Raw genomic sequence first — 18,486 nt, 5'->3', positions numbered from 1 at the left:
AGGCCTCTGTGGTTAGTGATTCACCGAGAGGAAAAAATGGACAAGAGAGTTATTTTTCAGATTTGGGCAAACATTTGGAACATATTTCAATGAAAAAGAAGCCTTGCAGACCAAGATTTATATTAAAAGCATTATCACTAGCATGAAATAAAACAGAAAGCCTTTAAATCGGGTTTCAGCTGAACTTCAGGCCAAAAGAAAGTACTTCTCCCTTCGTTCAATTCACGTACAGCAATAAAAGAGCTGTAGCACAGATATTTTACTTAGCCCAATGGACAAGGCAGGGGAGGTCAGGCAGTGACACAAGTGTGTCTTCATTGCATTTGACTGAAGCTCAATAAACTTGTGTCGCTGCAAGTGTCGAAGGCAGGGATGCTGCTAACAGCTTCATACAGACAGAGCGCTCAGTGAGATGAAAGGCAGCTGCCAGCTTGCAGGCACAGGACTACAGCATCACAAACAGCAAATGGAGACAATTTATTGATTAATGCTTGTCATCCCGGGGGGTTGTGAGAACCTGGTAGCTCATAAGAATTACATTAACAGAAAGAGGGAACCTTCTCCTCTCCTCCCCTGCTCCCATCCAGATTATAATATATGAAATTAATTGAATACTCTGAGGAAGCTTTCAATTATTTTTTGGCTTGGAAGCAATTTTAAATTTCAACACAATGAAATGTGCACGAGTTGATCAAGAACATTTAAATGAGTTCAACAAGAGAGTCAGCTGGTATAAAATGATTTGCTTGGGAATGGCATCTGCCCCTAGCCTTCAATAGCCATGTCCCTCTCTCCACCTGTGTACACTCATCCACCTATGGTCTTGCTTTAAATACCAGATTATCACCTATCAGAAAAACCAATAATATGTTAAAATGAAGTTGCATACACCTGACCTATCGCCATCTCTCATTTCCAGACATTCCCTAGTTTCCCTGCAAAGGCAGCTAATACTGAACATCAAAGCAACAAATTCTTGATGTTTTGAAAATTGAAAAGCTGTTCTTGAACACGTGTACAGATGCTTTAAATTAGAAGTGGCTTTCCTTTGTTTTAAGAGGAGAACACTCTTGTTATGATTCCAAGGCAAGGGGAGAGTCAAAATCTCTGAAAACAGATAGCCTATTTGGGCTACTGGTATTTACTCCATCTATTAACTAAGTACTATAAAGTATTCACCTAATAAAATCAAGATTTCACACAGCAGAATTAAACACATATCAAAAAACTTGCTTCCTATTATCCCTCAGAGCCTCAAACTTGCCCCCAAATCCATAGGAGGACCATACACTAACAGGCAGGTTTGTAACTTACTGTGAAACCCAAAGAAGCTGCAGGGAGTCAAGCATCCCTTCCCATGGCAGCATGGCCAATGGTCGGCAATTTCAACATTAAACATCTCCACATCCCCTGCATCAGACACAGTGCTGTGAGCAGTAAGAGGCCAGTGTATGTGGATTTAGCCCAGAAAAGGAAGAATTACTACAATTTAATGGAATAATACAAACAGGTCCAAACATTGACAAATAATCCACTAGTTAGACAAAAATAACTGTAAACTACAGAGAATGATGTTCCTGGAATTCATTTTTACTCTGTTAAAAGTAACGCTGGGCCAATACCTTTCATTTATATCCAGTAGTAAAATCTGCTATGATTTACTGTAATTTTAAACAAAAGCAAGCTGTCACACAGCTTAGTGACATGTCCAACTATCTGAGCTTGAATAAATACGAAAATTTAATCATTCATTTGCTGTGGAAGGATATTAGTTGCGTGTTGAAATGCCTTTCATCAGTACTAACAAAATTAAAAAGTAACATTTTGAAATTAAAGGAAATTCAGATGTGCCATTAAACCAGTTCTCTCTCACGGCTCAGATTTTGTGACTGCAGTTTTATCTGATGTGCCTTAAGGGTCCATCCTAATTTCCTTTCCTGTCAGTGAGAGACTTTACTTCAAGGATACTGGATCAGACTGCAAGAGGATTAGGCTTTGATTTGTTCTTTCGAAAGCTCAGCACAGGGTTGCGCTGGGCCCCGTTGTACACGACACTGAACACTTTCATATCCCCAACTCTGTATATTACTTTTATCCTTCACTTCTGGGGCTTTGCAATTGAAGAGCAATGCACAAACAGTAAAGGTATGTTTTCTCTTACCAAGGTAGAATTTACTCATCTTTAATAAAAGAAGATGTTTGAAATTAGACAAAAGGCAAACTACCTTAAAAAGACTTTCAAGTAGCATCTTAGAAGATTTTCTGACTTGTTTAAAACATTGTGGAAAGACAAATCTATCGGTTAAGTCCAACAGAGCTTACAAGACATAAAAGAATACTATTAGTAATGCTTGAGAGAGGAATTGAACAAAGACTGTGCAGACACAGGTAGATCATCCCTCTTTATTTGTTCTGATAGTTCAGACTCTCTCTCAACAGAGAAATAGCTTAATGCCAGTGGAATGCAAACAAACAAACAAACAAAAAAAAGCTCTCATTCTTTTCTATCCCAACAAACATCAGTGATAAAAAATGAAACCAGTGAGTGATGAAGTATTACATGACTTGTAGTTTTTTAGTTTGTTTTGTTTTTTTAATCATGCAGTGATATTCTACTTATTATTCATAAAATCTTTTATGCTGGATAAAGGGTTTATTGTAAAAAACCTTTAAGCCCACCAGCACCCATGTGAACTGGGCATCACAGGCAGCAGAAGAGCTTTGTAGACACTGGCTGTGAACCTTCTTTGCAGCTGGTTCCCCACACTGACCTGGGCAAGCTCCTTTGCCTTTCCCCTTGTGCTGCACTTCTCCCCAGGTAAAAAAGTAAGATTCACTTCCTTTGGAAAGTGCTATCTACAAATGTGTACTAGAACAAAAAAAAAAAACTTCACCCTTTATCACTTTGTATGTTAAAATTATGTCAGTCCTCAAAACACAATGAAAACTGGACTTCCTTACCTACATGATGCACTCCATTAAACATCACATTCCCAAGATTACATTTTACCTATGCAAGAAGTCACATGGGCTTCACGAAGAATTCTTGCAAAAAGATTTCATAAAGCAACAGTGCACTGCATGATCAGTTCCTTTATGTAAAGTCCCTAAATATGTCTATAAATATTTAATTCAACTGAAAACCTTTCAAATGTTACCTATGCTCATCAGCTTCTCCGCACCACATTTGTTATGCAAGGCACATTTTGCTAAAAAACAAGAATTATTCATAAACATTCACCTGGGATACTATTCATGTATATCAACCTCAAGGACAAGAAACGACGTTTCTTTCATTGATTGGCAAGAGAGACTTCCCATATTGTAAATTCTACATACTGTATCTATGCACATCTGAATTATTTATAGGGGTATATGACATATGTAACACCCCACCTTCGTTACACTTACCCTGACATTACTCCCATCTGTATATAAGGAAGCATCAAAGTAATACAAGAGTCTAAACCATAAAATCATTTCTTAATCTACAGTAACATATAGTTTAACTGGTATGACTTTATATAGCCTTTTGGCAGCAGTACATCTACTGTATTTGCATTTTAGTTCACACGCCACTTTCAAGGCTTCGGTATTTCAGCAAAATTACAAATTAATGAGATAGGTAGTCTCTGTTACAGAGATAGGAGTAATCTGTAAAAGGGTATTAAGAAAAGGAGTAATTTATTGGCTCAGAAAGGTTCCAAGTGAGCAGTCGCATTAGCATGACAGCAGGAGGTCAAGAGACTCATTAGCCAGCCGCCACAAGATATGCAGCTCAGTATTTTGTAGTAGCAGGATGTACACGCAACCTACACTTTGGAAATGCAGTTCCTGGGGCCCTCCCATCAGCAGTAACTCTGGCTGCATTTCACATCCATCTGACGCCTGCGGGTACCCACTGTGGGGGGCTCCTTGCTGTGTGCCACTACAACAGCAAATGGGTTCCAAATATCCAGCTTTGTTTCATATTGTTTCTTCCTATTCTGAAGAAACCAGCTGAGGTTTAAGGAGAGAAAGTATAGAGTCCTGCACCTGGGAAGGAACAACTGCACGGATCAGTACAGGCTGGGGGTGACCTGCTGAAGAGGAGCTCTGAGGACAAGGACCCGGGGGTCCTGGCGGATGGCAGGTTGACCATGAGCCAGCACTGTGCCCTGGTGGCCATGTGGGCCAGTGGGATCCTGGTGTGCATTAAAAGGAGCATGGCCAGCAGGTCAAGGGAGGTGATCCTCCCTCTCTACAATTTTGTACAATTCTTCTACAATTCTACCCCTACAGTTCGGTGATTCTGTGATATGTGGCTGTGTTACAAAAAAATTCACCCAGTAGCACCGTGGCACAGAAAAAGACAGAGAGATGAGACCTGCTGGTCCCCCTTACCTGGGTAAGGGTTCCTAACAGCAGCATGTGCACTGCTTGCCCCAGCACAACAGCAGCCTGAATTTGGCCCATTGAGTTCTAACAGCCCGAAGGGGGTTAACCATCATCTAACTTCACCGCAAAGACAAGCTGGTGCAACTGCTAAAGATGCACCTTGTTAATACCCAAACTCATATTTTCAGGTTGAACAACAAATGCAGCATGGATAAGGTTTGAAATCTGGAGGTGGGGATAAGGGAAGGATGAAAAGCGGAAATAATATTATGTGAGTGGTGCTGGAGGTCAGCAGCAGCAAGACAGCATTTACAAAATGCCTGCTTGGCTCAGACTAAGGAGAAAGTATCGAAAGCCTTCACCTGGGCAAAAACTGAAGTTCATGACATGGTGCAAAACTGAGTAAATTAACTAACATGAAGGTGTTAGATCCTGATAAAATGAAGTGCCATGGCTCCTCTGATTCCACTGTTACTGTGCCATTTTACATTCACTGAGGATGGCTCTAGGTCATTTTAAAAGAGCTTTATTTTCAAAGGAATGAAATCTACAGTCTAAATCTTAATGCCATTCATTCACACAGGGGAAGAAAGACTGAAATAACCTTGCAGAAATACGCAGCAGTGCCAGCAGGGTGACCAGGTACACTGCTAAAATCGGCTTCAGGTCCGCCTTTCCCACCACTCTCTCCCCGGTCAGACCCACCACTTCCTTTGTCTATGGAACAAGGGATTAAAGCAGAGACATACAAGTGGTTTTGTCTAAATCACGTATGTAGAATGCAGCAATTGCCTCTGAATGTGCTTCATAACTGATATTAGCAAACACCTTAATTATTCATTGAATTTCTTCAAGCTAACTGTATCAAAGCCTAACACATCAACTCTTATCAAAACTGTAGTACTCCATGGCTTCAGTATTATTTTTAATTAAACACATGAGTACCTATATGAAATCAAATAACTGAGAAAAATCTCAGTTATTTCCATAGATTTTAGATGTTCCCTAAATTTTGGAGAAAGCTACCTCTCAAGCATTCGGCTATTTCTCATTAAGAGCTGATTTGTTTGTTTTAACAGAAACGTCAGATATTGCTTTCCCCTAGAAATGCTCTGGCATAATTTTGATCTCACCTAAAAATGGCAATGCCAGAGTAGCATAAAAATCAGAGTGAAAGCAGACTCATGATAAAATCTGGAGTCCAAAACTATGCAGACCTGAAAATGTTTAATGTAGCTGATCCCCATATTATTCATGCTTTTTAAACAGTCTCAACTTTTGACTTCAATTTTTGATGCTCCTTCCCCTCACTCATGGTTTTTTTCACATAATACATCATTAGGCCATGGAGCTAACAGCCACAGGATGTTTGGAGGCTTTGAGCACGTATGGGTCAACCATGAGATATGCAAATAGTTTAACAAAAAACAGATTCATCAGGGAATACTGACATCGAGAGTTTGAGGCCATCTCTAAGTCAAGGTCCTTAAACTGAAGGTCTTCAAAAAGACCTGCTTTTCCTAGTACTCCAGCTCCTTATGCAGACAAGCCCTGACTCCTTCCTCTTACAGAAAACCATTGCTAGACTAAATTCTGTGCTACACAACCCTTTGGTGTGACCCACACAGCTGTCCCATGGTCTTCATCTCTGCGGAGAATCACACTGCTGCTTCCTTTCATAAACGTATAGGGCAGCAGGCTCAGAAAAATGAAGGGACAAATGTTCAGCAACTGCAGTTTAGAGATGCTGTGTCAACTAACTGGCAGGAAAGTATAAACTAGAGGAAATTACATAAAAAGAGTGCAGGGCTGCTATATCAGCTGAGCAAAACCCTTGAGCATTTGCAGGGTCTGCAATCTGAAAGCAGGTTTTCTATAGCCAGAGGTGTCTCACCACAATGAGAATCTCTTTAAAATCCACTGCAGCCCAAATCCTTGATGTTCTGGGAGGAGAAATGAGGCAGCTGAGAGTAGCCCCACTGTGGTCTGCTCCACGTCTCCAGCACCATGGCACACTGCACACTATTCCTAGGAATAGCAAGTTTCTGTACAACAGGAATCAAATGCTAAAAATCCATCTCTAGCCCTCACATCCTTTTTCCCATCTCTCCTTACAAGCACGTACATCTACTTCCTCTCCCTAACTTTACCTGACTTTCATTCATCTTCCTTTGTATAGTGTTCCACTTCCACATTTAAATATGATGAAAGATTTTTCTAACATCTGGGAACGACAGAGATAAAAATTTGTTTCTTAAGGGGCTGTGCTTTTTGACTGTCCTAAGCTACACTGCAAGGCTGAAAATACCTATACCTCTTACAAAGTTCAAAGAACCAGAGCTGCAACCCAGAAAGGGAACTGAATATCCATTTCCTGGAGGATACAGTTCTTCTGGAAGTCTCTAGTTGGTCCCTTCACCCTTATCCCAATTCAAGGTAGACAAACAGGTGCTGACAAGGGCTTCCCACCACAATAAAACTGAAGATGAGCTGAGAGTGCAGGGTTTCATTGGTAAAGATGACTTGCGCCAGATTTCTTTTAAAAGCTAATGGAGTATGTGTGTGAAATCTGAGAAACCTTCTGGTGAGTCTTGCTCAGAGTGTGTTACGCACTTGTCCTCCGTTAAAAGCTGGCCAAATGACCCTAACGTATAAAAATCACTTTCTCACTCAACTGTCATCATCTGGAAGGGTAACACAAGACAGCACACCAGAGGAATCCAAAATGCTTAAACCATCTTCCTCCCTCCTTTTTTATTCACCATTGCATCTGAAAGGAATAACCTGAATCCCAAATTAAGACTGTACATACATAAACACTTCAGCAGACCAAGAAGAGCCCCCAAGGCGTATTAATGTTTTGTTCCAATAGTTGCCCTTAGAGATGCCAGCAAGATCAGAATTCACCATCCCAAGAGCCATATCCACACACACATACACTGTCCCTGCCCTGGACGGCAACTGTGCCCTGGCTGCTTTCATGCAGCTATCAAACCCTGGTGTACAGAGCTGCAGCTATCGCTGCTTATATACATTGTACAGATTTGAAGTTCATCACATTTTCATGGAAATTCAGCTCATTACTCAATTTGCCCTTATTTAAATGCTAATTTCAGTGAAGTGGTTTAACAAAGCAATTATGAAAAAAGGCCCTCATCTTCCACTGACTGAGTTGGGAAAAACTCGGGATTTGGCAGACAGATTAAGCACATAAATGCAATAAAAGTGATCTGTTTCATACTTAGTGTATTTGGTTGATAAAGGGTTTGGTTACAAAGGTAACGGTTGAGCCTCCCTTCCTAAAAATACAGTACCATGCATCAACAGGAAAACTAAAACCTCATGCAAGCATTAATAATTAGGCTCACCACCCTCTCTTGATTTATATACTTGAAACTTGCGTTTGTATATACTTGATACTTTGTTTTCTTCCTTAATGTATGTTTATCCATTCTATTTAGAAGTTCTGACTGTTATATATAATCAGATACTTTAGAAAGCATTTTGCTGTAATTGTATTTGGTAAAGTTAAGTGCTGCAATTCAGAAGGGTTTAACGCTAACTCCCCCTCCACAGCGCTCCCACTGAGGCTGACGGTGCCGAGCAGCTCACATTGCCTCCTCCCACTAGAACCAAAATAGCTAGTTCTGCCGGCTTCCCAAAGCCCCTCAGGGTAAAAAGCAAACAAGAACATTCAACTTCCAGCAATACGTTTCTCAGGGCAATGGCAGACAGAAGAGATGGGTGATGCAATGAAGTTCTAGGCCTGTTCCTCATTTCTTGGGCAAGAATTTCTCCGTTCTCTTCTTCCACAGAAGTTACCTCTGAAAACCTGCTCACTGACTTTTACCATCTTCTCATTTTCTCCTCCAGAGCATTCCTGTTTGCCCTCATCCCCTCCCAAACGCGTTGCCCCAGGTTGCACAGGGTCAGGATGATGAGGGAGGAGAACAGAACAAAGCAGCATGTCACTGCACGCAGAATACAAGGGTTAAAGGGTAGAACCTACAGCAAGTGGTCAGGAAAGATTTCTGGTCATGAACACAAGGTATCCACCTCCTGGACTACTTCTTCATCTGCCAGGTGTCCACCGGTAACGAAAAGGTAATTGTAACAGATGATACATAATTTTCATGAAACAATTATGCAGGAGAAAATTAATGGTAATTTCCAAAGCTTCATCTTTCTTCTGCTTGTCACTCCCCAGTGCATCACCAGAAACCTACACTGTGCTGTTCACAGAGGTTTTGTTACACAATTAAGTATTGCTGCAGCTTAAAAGAAATGTGATTCCTGAGAAGCCAGAGGAACAACTCCTGTTTAAGTGAAGACAAATTCCATCTGCAGTAAAACTCTGCAGCAGCTGTGTTTAACAACACTTTAGAGCCAACAGTGCATAATGAAAACAGTGGGATGCAAGGACATCCATCCCTTTTTCAGAAGCCATCAAAAGAAAAAAAAAATTTCCACTGGAAATCTTGAGCCATGTAACCAGGTACTGATGTACTGGATTCCCTAACCTCTGTGGTTCACTCCAGAGAGCAAGCACTTGAGTAGCACAGTCAAGTGTGAATGAGTTAGATTTCCAACATTCAATGAATGCAAATAGTACTACATTCAACTACAAAATGTATTTCTATATCTCTAAATAGGTGGGAGGTAATTTTGGACCTCTTCCTCGTGAAAATACACAAGTCCGTGCAGCACCATGCCAGCTCATTGCACTATGAGGGCAACCTCCACATACAATAGCAATGCACTGACATTTCCAAAACACAGGGGAAAAAAATCCATCTCCAAGCTCCTTAACAATTCCTGTGTGGCCTAGGGTTGTACATTAAGTAGAAAATATCTGATTTTCAGAGTCCATGAAATGCACTCTGTAGCTCTGGTTACTGGACAGCTCTGAAAAAGACTTGTCACTCCCTTCTCCCAACACCACCTGAAGCTTCTAAAATGTTATTCCTGCAACAACACAATGATTCAACATAATGATTCACTGTGGGAAAGAAAGAGCATTTGAGAGAAGAAATGACAGCAATTCAATGTGAACACAGTAACACAGCCTCCTCTACCACTTTGACCTATATAATCTCAATTTATTTTTTTTATCTGTCAACTGTTTTTATCATCTGTCTGTACTAGCTTTCCAAGCACAATGGAGTAAAAAGGGACATCGCGTGTCTGCAAATTAGTGAGAGGTATCACTAAAGCCACAATTGAATTTTCTTTGGTGTAAGATAAACTTTTGTTGTTTCCATTCTTCTTACAATCTTCTATTGCAGCCTCCCAAAGGTCTTGGTGACTGTACCTGCCTCTTTGTTTGTGAATGTGTATACAGAATGGAGGAGGAAGGCTGCAGAATGAGAGAATGGGGATGGAGGATGGGTTATGGTCAAAAGACAGTTTTTATGAACTGAAAATCTTACTTTTGAGACCAAAAAGGATCAAGGAGCTTGCTCACATTCATTATCCAAAAGGTGAACGGTTCAGCTCTTCGTCACAAGCAAAGCAGCATCCTGCTCGATGCTCAGCACAGCATGGGGTGGCGACACAAGTATTCCCAGTATCAGCACTAGGCAAATGGCTCATCAATACTTCCTCATGTAGAAATATTCATCTTGACAGTCAACAATGTTCTTCAGAGATTACTTCCATGCATTATTTCTTTTGCTGCTCAAAGGCACTCACACGCACGCAAACATCCATAAACTGCTCCAGGAAGGCTCAAAGATATCTGCATAAAATCTGTATGTGCTGGGGTAGTGCCTGCAGTTGTGGGGTGCTTCAGCAGGGATAAGCCATGCCAAACAGAAATCCAATTGAGCAGAGCTAATTAATGAAACAGGCTTGTTGTTCCTACTGGAACAAACACTCTGTGGTCCTACAAACGCAACTGAGATTTGTTGCATTTGTGAAGCTCGTTTATCCACATGTGCATCTACAATGTCACCCGCTCTCTGGAGAACACCCAGGCAGAAAAGAGGTTTTATTGAACAAGCTCACAGAAATGTCACAGAGCTTGGAAGATGTTGGGGTTTCCACAGATGCCAGGGAAATCTGAACCAGTACTCCACAGGGGAGGATCCATGTGATAGTAAAAAAACAAGGTTCTAAGGATCAAAATACGACATCCTCAAGCTAAGCAGGTTTCTGGTCAACTCCCATGCTGATCCATCTTTGGACCAGTGCTCATAGGTCTAACATGTCACTACTACATGCTGGATGGCAGATCGTCTTCAACTGACCTGGATGGATACAGAATTGTTCAGAACTCAACTTTTGTCTCCGCTATGCCGTGAGTTATGTCCTTACAGCAAGGGTTACTTGTTAAAAGTGTCCTGTTGGAGAGCTGGCAACCATTGCTTTTCACAGCCAAGACAGTCAGATTTCCTTGTGGCATGTAATGCAAGCCATTAACGGGTGAACATACTGCAGGAGTTATTCAAGAGCATTGACTACATACAGAAAATATGACAATGAAGCAAACAGTTGATGTTAGTGAGGTCTCTTCCAAGTCCACTATTGAACAACTTTACAGTACGTTTTGGAAAACATTAGCAAAAAGTAATAAACGGAGAAAAGAACAATGACAGCAGGAACTGTCCCAACCTTCCCAATGGTAATGCAGCACATGTAGTGAGGATGAAAGCTTTCTGACACCACTCACTACAGGTAGGTGGGAAAACAGACCAAAAAGCCCTGTGTTTTAAACTCCTGATCTTAGTCCAGATCCATGCTTTATAAACTGTTCTACTCTACAAAAATCAGAGATACACTTCTGGAGCTGTGAACATTTACTTTTGATTTACCTCAGTAATATATTTTTCTAGTGTTGATTTTCAAAAATTTTAAAGCAATAGCCTTACTGTCAATTCAGTTTTAACTTTTTCATCAAGGTCTTTATCTTATGCAGTTTTCAAAAAAATAAAGCTGCTATTTTTGTTTGAAGAAAACAAACAAACTCCATAAACATAGCTACCCCTCCCTGGATTTTCATAAATCAGAAGTTTATAATCCTGCCTCGATTACAAGACTATTGTCTAAACAAAAACAGTAGGGAGAAGAGAGCTGAGTTAATATACAAACCCATCAAATTCTACAAAACAAGTCTGATTGAAATCCACAATGCTTCCAATGAATCAGAACAAAATTTGAAGTTTAGTCTAAAATATAAGAAATATACATGCCTAATATTAAATTTTGCTCAAGGGATATCACATCTCATTCTGAATTATAGTAATTTTATATCCAATATGACAAATTTAATTGGTTTTTACTTTTTTAATATAGTCAGTTTGACTTTCAGTTCCTATTTACTAGATTTCAGACCCCAAGAAGAGCCTAGATGAGAAAGACACAAAAAGTGTCGTGCAAAACTATAACTTGCAAGCAGCTTTACAAATGCACAGTGTGTGCCACTGCAACTGTTTCTGTATTTTGCCAACGCAAGCCCTGGACAAAACTAGGTCTGAAGTGCATGATTCTGCCAGATATACAGCCCAAATCCTGAAGTTCTGGAAATATGCTGACATATCCAGAATGAGTAGGTACACTTGAACTAAACATGGTTTAATACTTTAGAATTTAAATGAGAATAAAAGACTGCTAGGGTGAGTCCTGGTGGCAGGGATCTTTGTAAAGAGAGAGGTGTCTGATTAGAAAACTCAAATTCCCAACATTTCAATATTCAGTACTATTTGAATCAACAAAAAGATTCCACATAACACATAAAAAAAATTAAATTACAAATCCTTACTGGTTTCATTTAAAATAAATATCTTGAGGTAGTAAAGCAGCCTCTCTTGAGAGAATTTGTTTCATTAAGGTTTTCCTAAACTTCACACAGCACAGTAGGCACAGTAATTTTATTTCCAAATGAGTTAAAACAGCTTTTGATCTGGTAGAGGCACTTAATTACAATCAGAAGGGCAAGAAACTAAAATATATGGAAGTGTGCTGGGCAATTCATGTCTTTTCAGTGTAATTATCCTACCTCAGGGTCAGTTCAAGTTGCTCCCACAAAAGCTAACTTCCTCTGAAGAGCTATTTGTCATGGATGCTTGATTCTTAATCACCTCATCAGATCAACTGCTGCTCTGCCTGTTCCTGTGATCACTGGGAAGCTTTCAGACCCCTTCCACTGAAGTTCGTTATTAGTTGGCTCCAATCCAGCTGGTGTGCTTAAAATTTCCTGAAAAAAAAAATTTAACAGTGTTTCAGGTGATGCTGAAGAGTAGTGAGACATTACTGAATCCTGCAACACTTCAGAGAAACATTTTGGTCCACACTCTGAAGATGCAAAGTGAAGACACCAAAGCTGATATACTCTTGTATACTACAGATCATGTATCCCCACCAAGATTCCTGGTTCCTTTCCATACATGGCCAAGGGAATTATCCTGTCCCCCAGTTCAGTAAGATTAATTCCCATCCTAACTCTCCTCCATAGTAACGTCAGCAACTGCACGCATGAAGAAGTAATAGAAAAGCCTTTGGACAGGACTTCTGAAAGTGATTTTGGACATACCTGAGAAGAAATTTACAGGAGGGATTGGATTGTCAGGAGCTGAACACTTAATGCTCTCCAGCTAGTACCTGTACGGCATTTCTAAGAGCACACTCATAAATCAACAGACACAAAGTGACTGAATGCTACAAAGTGGGAGTACATTTTTAGGGAAAAAAAAAAAGAGGACTTTCTGTTAACATCTCTGTACTTTTAAAAGGTCATATTTTGAACATATTTTGTAACACCTAGAGGGAGCGCAATACGAACCGCATGATCCCCTGTACATGGCCCAACAATACATCAAGGTTTAGTTTGCTGACAATCTTCAGAAAGCTTGAGAAGGAAGCAGCAGGACTCAAGAGAATTTCCCTGGACAGATAGGAGTCTCACTGTGGAAACAATAGCACGGGGAAAGAACTGTACTGAGCTGCAGCACCTCAGTAATGATATATTGCTCATCTTAACTTTTCCAGCTTTAATGGTATGTCACATTTTTAATTACAGCATTTGTGTTTGAGCTCCACACACAGCACCTGAATTTCAGCTCTGCAATATGTGCCTACCTCTCAGCAGTTTTTTTCATAAAACAAAAACAAAAAAAAAAAAAACAACACCAACAACCATCAACCTGCTATCTTGGCACAAGCAATTATTATTTTTTGTTTTATCTACTTGTTCTCTTAAAAGCATCACTGAAACAATTCACAAGATTCACAATCCACAAGAAAAACAATTTAAATGCACATCTGCAGAAAAATATTAATTGATAGAAAACAGTAATTTACCTGAAACCCAGTTAGGTAAACACTTCTGCAAATTCCTATCATAAGACTGTGCCCCAGAAGAACTGCAGAACACATTATTCAATTGTCTGTGCTTTCTAGCTACAGGAGCACACATACGTAAGAACACAGCAGCAACCTTCTCAAAGGAGCATTCCCTCAGAGGCAAATCCCAAACGAGAAAGCGTCTCTGGATCAGTTGGCAAGCATACGGCCCTAAGCACCTCAGTATAGCCATGCTTTTGAAATGTCCTGATCTTCCAAGCAAGTGGTGCAGTGGAACAAAACGGCACCTTTTTTTCAGCAAAACCAAGAAGCAAAATTTAAAGCGCTTTCAGAAGTTCTGTTTGCTGTATGGACAACAGCTCTATTGCCCTAGGATGCCCACAGATGAGCACATTGGCAGAACCCTGCGGTGTCCCCTGTATACTTGTCAGTGTACGTGATGTATGCATGCAGCAGTGATGCCAAGGGTCCTCATGCCAGTGGAACATCGATTCACATATATGCAAATAGTTCCTGGAAGTATTCATGATCAACTTAACCCATCGCCATTTCACAGCCTGACACATGGCACAGCTGATATATAATGGCAGTATTTCAGGCCAAAGTCTCGATGCAGCAGTCACTGGCTACTGTAGATCTTGTCCTGGGGAAATGCAGAGCCTCCCCTCAGCCTGACTACAAGCAAGTGCTGAAAGAAGGTAAAGAAGCCACAGAGGTGTCAGGAAAGAGCACAGACACCCTTCAGCACAAGTGGTAACCAGCTTAGTGATTTCTTTCCTAAATAACACATTGTAACTCAACTGACGTGCTTCAGCTAAAAGCTGCAGATATGTTGGTAGGTTTTGTATTTTAAGCTTCTGGTTGTGAAATAATTTTAAAGCACCAAAATTATGCAAACATTAAAATAACCTTTAAATAATCTTCTAATACTAAATTAAAATTGTATATAGTATCAGGAAGTTAAATTACATAAATGACAACACAGCAATTAGGCAATTTAAACAATGAACAAATAAAGATGAAGACAGCAGAATACCAAGGCATACAGGCTGAAGTACAAAAGACCCCTTTCCGCTACCCATTACACAGGCTAGCCGAGCTATTGCATGCATCAGTTTCAATCTACTCAAACACAAAATTATGCGTAAAAGACAACTAACTTGAGGTGCCCTCCTCCCTTTGCAGGCTGCCACCTGTATTTTTCTTACCAAGGATGCTCACATCAATTTCAGACCTTTGTCTCTAGAAATCCTCCTAACTGCCAATGCTTTGCCTTACTACATGTTCATTCCCGAAAAATCCAAATTTCCTCTTAAAATATTCCTACACAACACATTCTTGGGCAGTATCCAGACCAATACGGCCGATACCCACTGGTCATTATAGGGGTAGCAGTTCTTTGTTCCCCAGCAATTCCTTTGATTGCCATTATTACCTATTCACTGTGCAGTAATACTGTCTCCAATATTTCCCTCTAACCAAATGTACATTGCTGCCACCTCATTAGATAAAAAAATGCACTCACTGAGCCATGTCTTCATTATTAATTTCTGTTTCTCCATTATGGGCAGCAAGACTTTGCCCATCGCTGTCATTCATGAAGTGGCAGCACATGAAATGAGGAAGTGATCGAGAACTGAGGGAAATGCCTGTTTTCAGCCATCTTTCATAATGTTCTCCTCTTCATTTTTTATGTAATCATCTTTCCCTTAATTATATTGACTATAATTATACTCAACCTCCTACTGTCATTCCCTTTAATTGCAGCCTAGAATTTCTACAGAGAAATGACAAGTCTCACAGGGAAAGGAAAGACTCCTCATGTCCTAAGCTGCAGTTAGACATTGGTCGGAAAGCCTGGTATAACACACAACGTGCAATCAGCACCAGTGTAACAGTTTGTGTCAGCAAGCCCCTCTGAAACACAAGAGCTCCTTTCTACTCCTCTGCAGTCTATTTCACTTTCAAGTTCCCTTTCGTACCTTTGATCCTAGGGGCTCGTGTTGCCTCCTGCCTCCTCCCTCTTTCCAGCACATTTAGACCTCAGTCTCCAGTGTTCTCCCGTTGTTAGCAGTATTATCAGAGCAGGAAATTCTCCACTCAAAACGCATTGGCAGCCCTCCTGAAGCTCAAATTAATCTCAAGAGCCCATAGCTCAGCAAATTAATTGAAAGAGTGAGGCTCCTGCTCCAGCCCCAATCAAACCCAGGTCTCAGTGGGACTGTACTGAAACCAGACTTCATCAGGATTTGCTACAGTACTTTACATACACTCTTCAGCTTTCCCAGTCCCAGTTAAATCCCAGGTAGCTGACACAGTCACTCCCCCAGCTGCTTCCACCGAGGAAGAAATTCCCACTGGCGTCCCATCTCCCCCTGCTCTTTTGCAAGGTCCTCCCCAGTGAGCAGTTTCTGCTCCTCTAATGTCTCCCTATAGCACAGCCCTCCGACCTCACGCCCCGTGTAAGTGAAACCCAGCGACATCTATGTTTTCCGAACATCCAGGCTTGGAAAGCTTTGTGCTGTAGTTAAGTTTTCCTGCTAGACTTTTCTCCTCTAGAAAAGTACAGCCCGTGTCTTTGCTTGCTCTACTCACGCAAGTGCCGTAAGATAATCATCACCCGCCACAGACTGCTCAAATTAGTCATAAGGCAGCTACATCATAACAGCTAATTGGCCTGATTAGCTATTCTTGGTTGAGGCCATTATCTGAATAATCTTGGCTTGTTCTTGTCTGTTTATGATTTTGCACTGAACAGCACATCTATTCCTCAAAATACTGTTTTGTTCTTGCTGATTTTGTATTCCAAAAGCACCTAGAGCAGCTCACAGTAATAGAGTCTGCAGATTTTCTGATTTCCTTAACTTTTCAGGAGTTGGCTCTTTTTCAGTATAATTTAGCTGAACTGACCTTGTTTAGCTCAAAACGGGCTCCAATTCCTAGCTTGTACTTTACACTAAAATAAATTATTCCATTCGCAAAGGAAAATCGTTCTTTTTCATCTCGGATCTGAAATGTATCAGATATATCAGGCTCAGCAACATGCCTGAAAATTAACAGAAATGAGAGGAGCATAAGGCTTCGGTGCAACATCCAGAGTTTTCTTTTTATCTCCAGTCACAGAGCTATTTAAGGAAAGTCAATATATGGAAATACCAAGGCGTGTCCAGAACCACCACTTACGCTCGGAGCTGCAAATTATCCGAGTAAAAAGCTCATGCACCTCACTCCAGTGATTGAATGGGATAATGAGTCAGACAGGGACTGCAGACTACTCTGGCAGTGCCCAGTTTTTCCTCTGCTGCACTGCCAAGTGGCAAGAGGAGATATTAGCACCCTTGTTCCTCCCATCAGTAAATTCATCCCTGTTCCAGCACACAAGTGCTTCTCACAAACAAGGCAAGAGGATATCACACCACTGTCTGTGGCAAAGAAGAGTGCAATACAGAAGCCCCTTTTATCATGGTGGGTACTTAAAAGAATTTGCAAAGGGTGCTCTTAATTTCACACCCAAGTTTGTGAAAGAGTGTCAGGTGAGGTTTCCTGAAGAATTAATGGCACTCCACAGCTCTCAGGAGTCTGCTTCTGTGCTGAAGAGCCAGTGAAGAAAGATGATCTTCACACAGCATGAAGACACAGACTACAGCAGGTTTAAGCCCACTTCTCAGGCCCAAAGCACTCTTGTACGTACTGCGGCTATATGACCTTCAAGAACTTCATTTGCTGAAGTGTCTGGTAGGTGCAGGGATCCATTTGACCACACTTAAATACAGAAATATGGTGCTTGATCTTCAGGAGTGTTCTGTATCCAGAAATACTCTTAAAGCTGACAAAAGATGCTCAGTGCTTCAGAAGGCAAGCTAGATAACTCAGACAGGCATGGAAGAAAACAGACATTTACCACTACGTTCAAACATAGTCACCTTCAACACTCCGGGATCACTGCCTGGTCTCCTTCCAAAGCCACACAACCAGAAGCTCTTCCTCCCACCAACCACCAGTCCTTCCCCCAGCCCAGATCAGGATCTGGACACTGTGGTTCCTTGCCTTGCAGGGGAGGCATCTGACCATCTGGGAAGGAAAGCCTTAACTCACACCCGTCAGCTCTGCATCTTGCATATTTTCAGATAAAACAAGTTCTGGCTTTCTGCCAGGTTGCCACTTACAGAGGGAAGGAAGCAGCTTTCCCAAAACGCTAGCGAAATCTCTCTATATCCTCCATGATCCCCTCACCCCTGATGCCTACACAAGATTGCGAGGTGAGGTCCCCACTGCTCTGTGCAATAAATGCCTAACAGCAAAGTCCTGGGGCACCTCTGGGGTTCAGGCACTCACACAGGCCAGATGAACACTTCTCTGCTGGGTTGGCATAATCCCTACTGCTGCATGCAAGAGCCTAGAGGAAGAAGAGGCAATATAAAACAAGGAAACAGCTATCTACCCCTAACAAAGGGAACTAATTATGCTAGGGAGGTATTACCAAGGATGCTAGGAAGCACATCCAGGGGACAAGGAGCCCTGGAAATTACCAAAAAAATAATATATGCACAGAAAAGTCTGAAGAGAGAAAGCCACCGACACAGAGCAAGCATCAGCAACATGGCCATAGGAAACACCAAAGATGACAGCTTTTAAGTGAGCTTTCTTGAGTCTTGCTGTGTTCAGCAACACAGGCCTTTGTAAATTCTGTAGGAACACACAGGACTGCATCAAAGTCACCCTTAACAATTCCTCATCTTAAGTGGAACAAATGACAGAAACCCTCCCTCCCCAATACCTTTTTATTAGATTCTGGGGTCAAGGGAGGCC

General features: G+C 41.1%; 1 protein-coding gene across 1 annotated transcript in view; it reads right to left on the bottom strand.

Moving 5' to 3' along the window:
- Positions 1-18,486, bottom strand: part of OTOS (otospiralin) — a 439,145-nt gene that overhangs the window by 256,361 nt on the left and 164,298 nt on the right. Inside the window, exon 5 of the mRNA XM_072042616.1 lies at positions 12,374-12,571. The gene's annotated coding sequence lies outside the window, so the exon portion shown is untranslated. The remainder of the gene's footprint in view (positions 1-12,373; positions 12,572-18,486) is intronic.

Source organism: Anas platyrhynchos, chromosome 9, assembly GCF_047663525.1.
Source record: "Anas platyrhynchos isolate ZD024472 breed Pekin duck chromosome 9, IASCAAS_PekinDuck_T2T, whole genome shotgun sequence".
Taxonomy (NCBI): Eukaryota; Metazoa; Chordata; class Aves; order Anseriformes; family Anatidae; genus Anas; species Anas platyrhynchos.
This window is presented reverse-complemented; position numbering and strand designations above follow the sequence as displayed.